Source organism: Leptonychotes weddellii, chromosome 10, assembly GCF_054177405.1.
Source record: "Leptonychotes weddellii isolate Sample4059 chromosome 10, ASM5417740v2, whole genome shotgun sequence".
NCBI lineage: Eukaryota > Metazoa > Chordata > Mammalia > Carnivora > Phocidae > Leptonychotes > Leptonychotes weddellii.
This window is the reverse complement of record NC_138378.1, coordinates 75,767,025-75,780,440: the sequence shown is the minus strand read 5'-3', so window position 1 is coordinate 75,780,440 and position 13,416 is coordinate 75,767,025. Positions and strand designations below refer to the sequence as shown.

The 13,416-nt window shown below is 45.1% G+C and overlaps 1 protein-coding gene across 49 annotated transcripts in view; it reads left to right on the top strand.

The window, feature by feature from the left end:
• The window catches only part of LOC115943569 (retroviral-like aspartic protease 1), a 109,742-nt gene that overhangs the window by 49,145 nt on the left and 47,181 nt on the right, over positions 1-13,416 (top strand). For 9 of the 49 annotated variants that reach the window (XR_014148910.1, XR_014148909.1, XM_081832123.1 and 6 more), the window contains exon 8: positions 5,071-5,127. The exons of 38 other annotated variants lie outside the window; for them this stretch is intronic. The gene's annotated coding sequence lies outside the window, so the exon portion shown is untranslated. Of the gene's footprint in view, positions 1-5,070; positions 5,128-5,275; positions 5,322-13,416 lie in introns of all 49 variants that reach the window. 2 more of the 49 variants (XM_081832111.1, XM_081832107.1) reach the window with 1 other exon arrangement.

Sequence of the window (13,416 nt, the reverse complement as noted above, 5' to 3'; positions counted from 1 at the left end):
CTATTTAAAACCAAAATTGACTCCAGCCAGTTCTTTTGAAAGAGGGGTGGCCTAATTCATATTTATAGGGGGAAAAAAATCATTCCATTCTCTTCACCAGTACAGAATGGTGGTGCTGAGAGAGTGAAGTTCAAAACTTCCTTTTGTTCCTCAGTGCTGGTCAGGCGTGGAACCTGGAGTGGATAGTTCACAGTGGGGCTGACTCTAGGTATGGGGCATTGGATGTCAGAGGAAGGGGGATGGAGAGCTAAGTTGCTCTGAATAATATAAGGGGAATTTAGTTTCCTGAGCAAAGGGAAATACAAGCAGTGTCTGCAGAGGGTGAAGGAGCCATGGAGCATGGTAATGGTAACAATATAAAACCACTCTGTCTCTTCATAACTTTAGGAAAGTCTGATGAAGACACAGCGTTTCGATTCAGGTTGTGTATGTGTATTTTTTTCTTTTTTGGTAATGCATGGAAAAAGGGAACTGAGTCCCACCTCTGGGACAGCTCAGATCAGAAAGAAGAGATCAGCCTCAGTGAGTGAGATAAAAAAAATCCACCAGGAGCTGGAGTCAGAACCAAAAGAGGCTGTTTAGAGCATTAGCTGCTGGGAATTTGCAGAAATTGTGGGAGGATCATTGGGTGGGGGGATCCAGGCCGATTTTAAAACATGCCCACAGACAGAGTGGTTGCAGCTGATTATTGTAGTACTTGCTGTATAACTCATAGAATGTTTAGCCTTGATCCTCCCGCAGGATCCTTCTTATGGAGGTCTGTTTGTTAGATGTTCCAGGAATTACCCTGATACTCCTCTTTCTGCCCAATGGAAGCCATTCGCAGTTCAGACTCCAAAAGGGAAGCAAAACTTCCCAACAAAGGGCTTCTTATTCCCTTTCCTCCCTATAATTTACACAGACCCTGTGATGCTGGTCAAAGAGCAAGAGAACTGCAGCTTTGCTGGTCACACCAGCACTGAGTAGGGCACATCATTTGGGAGTTAAAGGGAGGCAGAAAAGTATTCCACAAAGTATTGGGACTTGGAGACTGCTCTGAGTAAGTAAGCAAATATTAAGACTCCAATAAGTGCCTCAGAGCAAGAAGCCAAGGTCTCTGAGCAGCTGGAGTAGGACCAGGGCAAATCCAGCCAGTGTCGCACTAAATGAGAACTCTTGCTCACTTCTTAGGGAGGAACACCCAATTGATGGAGGAACATATGGTATAGTCTGAAAATCCACTGTAATTCCATACTTAGAGGACAATAGAGATTAGTGGACTTGGACTGCCCAGCATGCATTCTCTCTTCTTAGGTGAGAGCATATTGATTTTCCTTTGGGAGGGCCATGTCCTTCTCTCTTCTCAGACTGGATTCTGGTGGGGTCAGGTCTATCCCTTGGCTCTAGATGGAGGACACATGACTGCCAATCAGAGAACAGCAGTTGATGTTGGTATGGTCTCAAATCCAGGCCAATTAAGGACTCTGGAGTTTTGTTGGAACTATTAAAAAGTGAGTTCTCATTTTTTTTTTCCAACTGAGTTGCCAAGCCTGTAGAATGGGCATAATTCTGAGGCTGCAAGTGGTCATCTTGACACCCCAGGGGGAGTGCTGAAGCCAGCACAGGTGAAAGCTGAGTTGTGAGTTGGAGACAGAGCCTAGGTGGCATCTTTGAAGCACCTGGATCTGACCATGCTTTATGCTAGGCTCATTCTGGCCATTTACATGAGTCCAGGCTTTCCTGTTTTATTTTCGAAAGTGTGATTGGGATATTTGTCACCTGCAGCCAGTAGAGTCTTAATTCATGTTATGAATTGTATATAGTTCTCATAACAAAGTGTGGTTTCGCCTTTCTCATCAGACCCTTTTGTCTTAAAGTACTGAATTGTAAGTTTGTTATATGAACCAAATGAGACCATACATACAAAGAACTTAGCATTATCCTCTGTACATAGGAAAAAACCCAGTAAATATTTACTACAGGAAGCAAGGAGGGGGGGAGGAGGAAGGGAAGGAAGATCAGATGCTGAATTAAAAGGACCCTGAAGTCCCTAGGGTAATATTCTAGGAACCCTCAGGCCCTATCAGGTCCCTCTGATCTAAGTGCCCCTAGTGCCCTACACGTTACCCTCCATAAGCCTTTATCATGGTTTGTAATGATATGTTTATGTAATATTTTGGTTAATGTCCATCTCTCTCACTGAACTGGCAGTTTTATGAGGGCAGTGATTTTGCTCACTCTTATGTCCATAGCAGGTGGTTAAATGTGTGGCATTCAGCAAACATTTTTTTTTAAGGTTTTTTTTTTTTTTTTTGAGAGAGAGAGAGTGTGTGTGTGTTGGGGGGGGGAAGTGAGGGGGTGAGAAGCGGGGGGGGGGGGAGGGAGAGGGTAGGGGAAAGAATCTCCAGCAGACTTCCTGCAGAGTGCAGAGCCCTGCTCAATCTCATGACCCCAGATCATGACCTGAGCCAAAACCAAGTCAGACTTTTAACTAACTGAGCCACCCAGGTGCCCCTCAGCAAACATTTTTTGAAGGAATTGTCACCCCGTAGGTACCCAAATTGGACTGGCTATCCTCAATTATTGGGGATGGGACTGTGGCAGAATGGCAAAATCAGGGAAAGCTATCCCTGTCCCCTCTGTATCTCCTACACTAGCGATATCCGCAACACACATACAGACCATTTTGTCTTAATGAGATAATTTTGATTTGGTTGTGAAATCTGGAGAGGCGGGAAAATGTTCCCTTCTTTCTTCCTAGAATGTTTGTCTGGTCTAATAACTAAATTGATATAAAATAGATTGCAGGAGAAAAACAAATTTTGTATGTATGGGAGCCCCATAAAAATATGAGGCCCAAAGGGCAGTCAAGTAATTGAAGTTTTATATAACATCCTGAGCTAAGGAAAGAGGTAGAGGTCTGGGGATACAAAGGGAAGGAAGGCCATTCACAAGAGGAGATGTTTGGGAAAAAAAGGTTGTCCTTTTGTGCAGATAAGTTTCTTAGGTAAAAAGGTATCTCTGGTAATAGTGTCCAGGTATAGGCCCCCTTCCAATGTAAATTTAGGCAGTTGAGGGGGGAGGTAAAGAGCTTTTCCTAAATTTGCTGTGTTTTGATTGCTTTTAGTGCAGAAAAATCCTTATGCCAAAGAGACATATTTTGGGGTGGCAGAATCTGCTCCCCTTCCAACCCTTTACCAAATCTCTAGTTATTATATTTTTATTGGCTCATTTCATTGAAGAATTGAATAGTATGGTGGATGGAAATAAATGGAAAGCAGAGGAGTAGGTCAGGTCTCTGTGATTCACAAGCAGTCTTCCTTGCTCCTGTGTCTTAATGAAATCATACATTTAACGGGATAGTCCACTCTGAGTAAGGCTTGCTCAGGAGTGTGTTGGAGGCTGTTTGAAGATTCCAGGAAATTGAAGAGGGATGCGGATGCTGGAGACTTCACTCTTAGCAAGGAACAAAAGCAGTTAAAAGGTGGCCTGGGGAGGGCAGGTAACCTGAAGCTCACTCCTTTAGCCCTGGTGTCTGGGCCCAGCCGGAGCTCCAGGCATCCCACCCAACCCCCTGCCTGGATACACAAAGCAGCCTCCTTCCAGCTTAGGCTATGGTTCATCCCTTCCCCCAAGCCTGCTTTCCCTGAGGTGGGGAGAGTGTTTCCCAGGGCCCATGTGACTTCCACTGGCAAGTGACGATTACAGACGGTTTACCAGTCAGTAAAACTGCCAAAGGCTTTTGTGCTGTAATAATCCTTTTCCTGTTTAAAACTCTGGGGATTTTCTACTCTTGCCAATAGTTTCTCAAGTCAGCAATTATGTTGTGGATTATGTAATGGCTAGGTATTAAAAATAGAAAAGACCAGAGTTTGCATCTATTTTAACTAAATCAAAACAGAGCAGAGGGAGGGGAAAGGAGGAGAGGGAGAGACCAGAGGAGGAGGGAAAAAGAGATTACGTGACAAGAAGCAGCGCGATCCCATCATGTGACTGGGCAATCCAGCCCACAATTTACCGTGCTCCTTTCCTGCCATTCTTGGCCCAAGGGGCTGTACTCCTGTCCTTGGCCTCCTCCAGGGAGAAGACCCTGCGGAGAATTCCTTTATTCCTCAGCTCAGCCTTGGGTGTTTGCCTGCTCTGACAGGCAAAATGACTAAGGATTGGAGGGAGGGATTGATTTTGATGTGATTAAAAACTATTTGCTATGAAAATGCACTTTTATTATAGATACTCCCAACCCTCCAACTTCCCCACCCTCACTCCTCTTCCCACTGGATTGCCATCCCTAGGCCCTCATCTAGGAATTCCAAGGCTGCCGCCGTTCATTGTTCTAATGTGACTTCTCACTAATCCTCCACCTTCAGCCCGAGTTGAGATCTTTGTGTTTTTCCGGGAACCTACTGAGTAACTTTAAGTGCCCTCTAATGAAATTTTAGGTGCCAGGTGGTCTGGAATAGGGGGGATATTTTTGGAAGGGGGACTTCTTCTAAGGGCCTGACAGATCACATCAAAATATACCAGGCTTCTACTGTGTCACCTCCAAAGTCCCTCACTCCATCCTGCATACAGAGGCAGCTGCAGGGGGAAGTCTTGAGTTAATCACCTCTAGCCCTTGGGCCTACATAGTGCACATGCTGAGCAACCTGATTTAGTAGGTCTCCGGTTGCAGGGGGTGGTGGGTACTTTGAAGAAGCAGCTTACTGTTTCTGAGTATTGAACCCAAATAGGTTTGGTGGGGTTAGGGAGAGAGACCTGGAAGTCTAGACCAGCAATAGAATCAGTAACAGGCAATATTAGAAAGCTGTGTCCCATTGTTACTTCCATCACACTTCTTCCTCAGAGTCTTCCTCTGAACTGGGGTGGAAGAGTGCCAACTGCTCAGAGTAACCCTGGTCCTAGCTTCACCCAGCACTGCCCAGACTAGTGGAAGTACAGTGAAAGGAAGAGAACTCTAATTTGGGGATTATAGGCATAATTTCACTGGATAGGTAGAGGGGGTGGGGACCTTCCTTAGGGCCTTTCAAATCATAATACCAACCTGGACTAGGAAGTGCCTGTGACTTGGCACCTCTTTTCTTACTCTTGTAGGTTTTCAGTTCTCTGTTGGGGATTCCTATCTGCGTTGTCCTCCAGAGGCTGACTTTGGTAAGGACCACCAAACATCTGGTATGGTACAGATTTTAAATTGTTCCAACCCACCCTATTAAATGCACTTGAACATGCCTAGTCAACTGGCCTTGGGCGTGGTCAGTGTCACTGCAGCATCGGTTTTCTGTTTTCTGTTGTCTGACAGGCTGGCTACTGCAGACCCAGGTAGTCAGCAGAAGTTGTAGGTCACAGTGAGTATCTGTCCTCTACAGCCCATCCCACCCCTGAGGCTTTGAGTAAGGTTAGGAGTCCACTGAAGCACCTGCCCTAGGGGCTGTTAGGGGCTAGGGTCAATCGAAGGCTAAAGCATTGCAGGGTCCGCCAAGGAACCTTTTCTGTCTAAACTCAACTTTCTGTTGTGGCCTCCTTCCCACTCCTACTCCCCACGACCTCACAATTTGACCACAGCAATGTTGTATACATTGGTCATTCCCATCCTGAAGATCACCTTTTCTGTCATTATTAAATACATTTAATTGATTTCTACCCCCAACACACACACACACACACACACTGTAGTGGTGGTGCTTCTGGTGTCTGTTGCTTGAGATAATGCTAGTGGTCACAAGCTGGTGTAGACAGAGTAACACATTTTAACAGATTTAACTTTTATTCATCCAACTGACAAATTAGAGACACAGTAGTGCTTATATGTGTTGGACATTCATTTGGGCCACAGACAGTGTAAGGTATAAAGGATAGATCTGTTGCATTAACTCCCAGTAACAGGGCTCAGAGCTAGACAATTACTTCCCTTTACTGCACACACCATCACATTCCTTGGACCCCTTCTCTATCCCATTCCAACATCAGACTCAGAAATGAATTTGGGGATGTTGGGTTGTGATCCCAGGGTCCAGGGATCGAGCCCCATGTCGGGCTCTCTGCTATCTGCTCGATGGGGAGTCTGCTTCTCCCTCTCCCTCTGCCTGCTGCTCCCCCCGGCTTGTGCTCTCTCTCTCTGTCAAATAAAAAATATTTTATTTATTTATTTGAGAGAGAGATAGTGAGAGAGAGCATGAGTGGGAAGGAGAGGGAGAAGCAGACTTCCTGCCGAACAGGGAGCCCAACGCGGGGCCCAATCCCAGGACCCTGGGATCCTGACCTGAGCTGAAGGCAGACACTTAACCGACTGAGCCACCTAGGCACCCCATAAATAAAATCTTAAAAAAAAAAAAAAGGAGTTTGGGGAATGGACCAAGACAGGCTGAGGGTTAGGCTTCAGGCCTCCACATATTTGCTGCAATTCCTGTGGCCAGAAGTACCAGGTGGTGGGCATGGGAAGCGGGCTGGGTGTGGGGAGAGGTGGTGTAGCACCTGATGTGACTCCAGCCACACCTGGAGCTCCTGTGTCTTCCAACAGAAGATGGGGGAGAGGAGGTTGGGAGAGGGAAGAAGAGGAGAAGGAGCGGGGAGGAGGGAAGGAGGAATCAGGTAAGGGAAGAGGGGATTATAGGCTGACACTTTGGGCTAGGCAGAGCCAGATTAACAGAGGCATCTTAGTGCCCACCTGGGACTGACAGGGCAGGTGGAATCTCTTGTTGAAGGTGCTGAATCTTGTGGAAGCAAGCAGGGGATGTCTTGGCAGCCTGGTATAGCCTGGTAATCTGACTTCAGGCCAACCAGGGTTGCCAAACAAGGGGCCGTGCTAACACCTCCTCTGTACTCTCAGCACCCTCTTCCATCCAGGTAGGCCTAGGTTCCAAAGACCCATCTCTTGTGTCACAAAAGATGACCAAGGAAGGAACTCACTAGCACTTACTTCCCTGAGGGGTTTGCATTTAAGAGAGACCCAAAATATTACTTCTACTACTGCTATATAAATTTTACTATAACTATTACTTCTCTAGTCAAGTAATTTGGTAGTTTAAAATTTTTATCAAGGGGCATCTGGGTGGTTCAGTCGGTTAAGCATCTGCCTTCGGCTCAGGTCATGATCCCAGGGTCCTGGGTCTTCAGGGGGGAGTCTGCTTCTCCCTCTCCCGCTGCCCTTCCCTCTGCTCATGCTCTCTCTCTCAAATAAATAAATAAAATCTTAAAAATATATATTTTTTCTCAAAATTTAAAAATTATTAGCATAAAATGTTCATAGTCTTGTTTTTATATCTCTACTGTACTTTATTTTCCCTTTTTCATTCCCAATATTGTATATTTAATGATTCATGCTTTTTTCATGATTAGTTTTGTTAGACTTCTGTTTTGTAAGAACCAGCTTTTGTGTTATGTCTGTTGTTTGTTTCTCTTTTATTTCATTAACTTCTTAATCATTTTTAAAAGATTTATTTATTTATTTTGGGGGGCACGGGGTGGGGGAAGGGGCAAGGGAGAGGGAGAGAGAGAATCCCAACACAAGGCTCAATCTCACAACCCTGAGATCATGACCTGAGCCAAAATCAAGAGTTTGATGCTTAACTGACTGAGCCACCCAGGCACCCCACTTCTTAATCATTTTAAAACCAGTTTTGGAATTGAAAAGCAATACAAAGGGTCACTTTTTCTTACAAACTATTACAAAAAGATCAGTTACCCAAAAGAAGGAACAGAGGTTTAAAAGAAGAAATCTATGTGGCTTATAAACGTAAGAGAAGACTTTACATGTAAAATAATGCATCTTTAATGATGGACCTCTAGGCTTGAGTGGGGAAGAGAGGCATCATAGAGTTAGTGCCCAGTGGAAGGAACCCAATGCTTCTGCCCACCCTCCCCATCTTTTGTTTACTGGTTGGTGTCAGGCAAGATACAGACCTCTGTTTCCTCCCCTGTAAATAGTGACTAATACAGAAAACCCCACCTGCCTTACTTGCTTCATTGGCTGTTGTATCAAATCAGATACTGAATGTGAAGGAGATGACACCTGAACTCCCACTGAGCCCTCTGCCCCCAGTCTGTCTTCTCCCACAGGTGGCAGTAGGAAGGGGGTGTGGAGGAACCCAGCCTACCCTGGCAGGGTTAGTTACCAGGCCGTGGCCCTTAAAGGAACATTATTTTGAAGGGAAGGAAAGGGTCTTATTCTCTGCTTAGCTCACTGTACCTGCTGTCTCATCTCTTCTTCAGCTAAGTTTTATTTTTTATTTTGTTTTATAATTCTGTATTTTACGGAGAAGTGCATGGGAGGGGTGGGTGTGCTAGAAATAAGCTCCTAGAACTGGGAGGCAGGAAAGGGTGGTCTATATTAATGGTTCTCAAGTGTTTTGGTCTCAGGACCCTTTTACACTTTTAAAAATTATTGAGGACTTCAAACACCTTTATTTATGTGGGCTGTAGCTGTAGATATTTACCATAATACAGATATGGAAACAAATATTAGAAAAAGACTTTAAAAGTATTTATTATGTAAAAATAACAGTAATAAGTCCTTTACATGTTCATACTTTTTATAAAAATATATTATCTAAAATGAAAAAATTCAGAGAGTCATGATTTTACAGTTTTGCAAATGTCTTTAGTGACTGGCTTAACAGAAGACAGTTGGGTTCTTGTATCTGCTTCTTTACCAGTCTATCATGATACGTTGCTTTGGTTGGAGTAGATGAATAAAAACCCACTTCCTACAGATTCGTAGCTGAAAAAAGTAGGAGTATTTTTAGTAGCCTTTTCAGATAATTGTGGATATCTTCTTCGATATTTCACCAAAACTGGACAAATGGCAGTTTCTGAAAGGTAGTTGCAATGTGAGATCTGAAACCATGTCATTGAACTTCTCATCCTCAGCTATATTAAACTCCATTGATTTGTCTTGCACTTTGAATGGTTCTTTAGTTCATGCTTGAGACATTATGCATTGGTCATTTGGAAAATAATGGCTCAGTGATTTATGGAGATCTTCCCAATGTAGACACATTTCAATCCATAGTATTACATTCCTAGTATTACCACTGATGTCATCAGCAAAGTCTTTAAGTACCAGGAAGCTGTGAAGCTCATGGTGTGGAGACAAGTTTTTAAAATCCTAATTTTCGGGGCGCCTGGGTGGCTCAGTCGGTTAAGCGGCTGCCTTCGGCTCAGGTCACGATCCCAGGGTCCTGGGATCGAGTCTTGCATCGGGCTCCCTGCTCAGCAGAGAGTCTGCTTCTCCCTTTCCCTCTGCCTGTGGCTCTGCCTACTTGTGCTCTCTCTCTCTGTCAAATAAATAAATAAAAAATATCTTTAAAAAAAATAAAAATAAAATTCTAATTTTCACTTGCCAGATCAAATTTTATCATTGGCAAAAAATACTGTCAGTTTTCCTTGATGTGACAAGCTCACTTCATTAATTTTTGAGAAAATGACTGCCAAAGGCCCACATCTGAGTAATCATAATTTGTCAGTCATTCTTTCCTTTTTTTTGGGGGGGGGTCATTTTTCTAATAAAAATGTTTCATGAAAAAAGGAGGTGGTTCATTTCTCAAAGCAAACAATCACATAAATTTATCTAGTACTTTGGTATGTAGCAGAAGTGCTTTATGCACAGACTATTAACAAAATGTACTCACGGTAATTTTTTTTTTTTTTAAGATTTTATTTTTAAGTAATCTCTACACGCAACACAGGGCTCAATTTCACAACCCTGAGATCACGAGTCACAGGCCAGCCAGGCACCCCAAGGGTCATGTTAAAAAATCAGTAATTATTGTTCTATCATGGGCATTCTTATGAGAAGCTAGCCTTTTTTTAAACCAAAGTGCCTGGGGAGCAGAATATGACTTCACTGATTTGTGCTAAGTCCCCAGCAGTTTTATCAACTGTTGCTTTTGTATTATCAGTTCAAATGTCAACTAAGTGAGTACTGCAAAAAAGTCTTGGTATTTTTCTTTAAGATTTTATTTATTTATTTGAGAGAGAGCACATGAGAGGGGGAGAGTCAGAGGGAGAAGCAGACTCCCTGCTGAGCAGGGAGCTCTATGCGGGACTCGATCCCAGGACTCCAGGATCATGACCTGAGCCAAAGGCAGTCGCTTAACCAACTGAGCCACCCAGGCACCCCAAGTCTTGGTATTATTATAAAAATGTTCTTTGCCTCTTGGACCACACCGGAAGGGTCTTCGGGACCCCCAGGACTCCAGGGATCATAATTTGAGAGCCACCAATGTGTGTGTTCGTGGGCAATAATAGTTTGTGGCTTTGAACACCTCAGTATCCCTAGACCTCAGTTTTCTCAACTATTAAGGGGAGCCAGGGCTGGGGCCAGCTCTCTTTCTACATACTGTTAGACCCTGTTTACTACTCCTTGAAGCCACTTCTCCCTTGTGATAACAGCTCTCTTCTCCCTTCCTATCTTATGTCTCCTTTCCCTTCCATAGCCCTCCCCCCCACACCTCTTACAGGTGGGGATCCTCCTTGTTGTTTTCCCTCCTCCTTTGCTCCCTGGGTTATCTTATCCCCTCCTTGATCTTTAATAATCACCTGTAGGCTGACAGCTCCCAAATCTCTATCTTCAGTCAAGATGTCTGTCCTGGGCTCTAGTGCTATGATTCCAGCTGCCCTTGGGACCTCTCCACCTGTATGCCCTACAGGCATGTCAAAGTCAACATGTCTAAACTGATTTCATCATCTTCCCCAACACATTGCCTCCTCTTCCAGAATAGCCAGTCTTGGTTAATCTGTCATCTACCCACCGCTTAAGCCAGAAGCCCAGGAGCCCTCCTTTCCTTATCTGATCCCCTCACTTCCCTCATCTAATCACCCAAGCCTATCAGTGCTGCCTTCTAAATATTTTCTCAATCTTCTTCTGCTCTCTAGTTCTACCACCACTGCCTCAGGTCAGGCCCTCATCGCTCCTTAACCAAACTATTGCATGAGCTGTCTCCCCCGTCCCCCTGTCTCCCCTTTCCAACTTGTAATCTGCAGCTCTGGCTGGAAACCACAAGACTGTCTTCTCACAGGCTTTGTTGTTGTTGTTTTGTTTCCTACTAAATAAATACATATTGAATATTTATCATGCCAGGCCCTGTGTGGGGTGCTGGGGATAGAATACAGAACACAACAGATGTAATCCTTGTCCTCCAGCACTCACAGTGTATGAGGGGACAGAAAAAAGTACAGGGCACAGGTAATCAAGACACAGCGTGATGGGGAAGGAAGAGAGGGTGGTGCTTGGGAGCTTCTAGAAGCCTGAGCTGAGGGCTAGCTGTGTCCAAGAGGTGGTCAGGGAACACTTCCTGGAGGAAGCAACACTCTGAGACTGCACACTTGGTGGGAGTTAGCTAGGAGTGGTAGGAGTGTGGTAGTGAAAAATTTGCCTGGTAATGTGTTCATCTCATTTCCCTGCATAAAGCCCTCTTCTGAGCTTCACCATTGCCAGCAGGATAAAGTTCAAATTCCTTATCATGGAACACAGTCTGTGTGGCCTCACTGACCACTCCCCTGTATTGAGTCTGAGGTGCTTTCAGATAGTTCCCCCAGTCTCTGGCTAGCTCCCGCACAGCTCCAGGCCTTTGCACATGCAGTTCTTCATGCCATCCACCCTTCCCACCCACTCTGAACTACCAACGTCAGTTGACTCAGGAGCCCTTCCCTGACCCCTCCCATGTAGACTTTGTGGCTCCCTCTCTGGTGCTCCCCGCCTGTGCACACACCTGGACACCTGTGCACTCATCACATCATTAGAGCTTGTCCACGTGTATCTCTGACTCTTGCTCCTACCTGCCAGTGCAGAATTCCAGGTCTTGCCTACCTCCCACAGCCTCACCCCGTGAGCATTTTGGGCGTCCCCAGGGTGTGTGTCTCCCATGTGCTGGTGGATAAGGTTAGACAGCTACACCCTCCCACTCCCAGCTATCTTTTCCCCTCCTCCACTCTGCAGCCTCCCTTTGCCCCTGCCACACCCCATGAAGCTATCAGTTCTGCTGGACATTGTCCCACCCATTAGACACCCCACGCCTGCTGGGAGCCACTGCCACTCCTGTTGGCATGAGGTCAGCTGGCTCCTCTGTAGGAGCAGGGCTGTGAGGCTGCTGGTGCCCCCATTGCTTTATAGGGTCTTGAGGTTTGGTCCCACGGGTGTGTGTCCATCAGCTACTGCTTCAGCTCAGGATTACTTCCCCCTTCCACTGAGCAAAGCTTTGGCCCCGGGTCAGTTCACTGTGCTCTTCTCCTTCTTCCCTTAGAAAGAATTCTTTTTCCTAACAAGTCTCTCAGCCCTTCATGCAAATACACTCCCCAAGGTTCTGCTCTTCAGTGGGCTAAACAGCTGTGACCTGCATCACCCTCCAACTCCAGCCTGGAGGGAAAAATATATATGTATTTATATGTTTCAAATAGTAGATGATATATGCAATACTGAATAGAGCTTCATCACTAAAATACAAAAGCAGTTTAGAAATACATACAATAAAAAGGGAAAGCTCCCCTTCTAGCCCTTGCCCTATCTTAAAAGCTTACCCTACAGGTAGACACTGTTAATTCTTTGGTGCGAATGTTCAGACTTTTTGCTCTGCATTTACACATCTGCGTGGCTGGCATAATATTTGAGAAATTAATCACTTTCCTCCTTGTGGATTTTCCCCTTTCCCACTCTCACATCCTTGGAGCTCATTTCCTCCTGAACTAGCTCCCCAGATTAGAAATTGGAATCAAGTTTCAGGTGTCTCTGGCTTTTGTGTGCCAAAAGCTTATGCGCTTAGGAGAACTTTAGGGTTTGTGGAATAGCTCATTGAAGGAAAAGGATTCTTTTGCACAGACTGAATACCTTGACTAGAAACAAGAAAGAAGAAGGATTTCACCTGGAGTGGAAAGACCCCCAACGCTTTGCAGAGCTCTCCTCCCCAGACAGGCTTGGGACAGGAGAGACAGGGGAGAAAGATCTGTGGTCTCCAGAGTCCCACCTTGCCTTCTAGCAGATCACCTGGGCAGGCAGGAGTGAGATTCCAGAGAGTGGTGGCCACGTGGTGGGACCGCATGTTGGGACCAAGCTGTAGGGACACAGGCAGCCTGGTCCAAGATTCTTGGATGCCCGTGGGTGGCAGAGAGTGGCAGAGGCTATTGGATATGGCTTCAGCCAGCTTCACAGCCACCTCCTGTGTTCCTTGCTGGCACTTCTCAGTATTCTGGAGAACTCAGACACACCTAGAGTTGAGTTTCCTGTTGGCACAATGGAAGCTGACCATAAACATTGAGTTGAGTTATAGAAACTGAAGTTTGGTGTCCTGCACACTTGAATTTGTGAACCGAGATTCATTCCTGTGGCTTGTGCTATTCATATTCTGCCACTTTTGAAAAAAAAGTGCAATATATCTTAAAAATGTTTCCACATCAGTAGATATAAATTTATCTTGTTCTTTTTTAAAAAACAATATTAGGGGGCGCCTG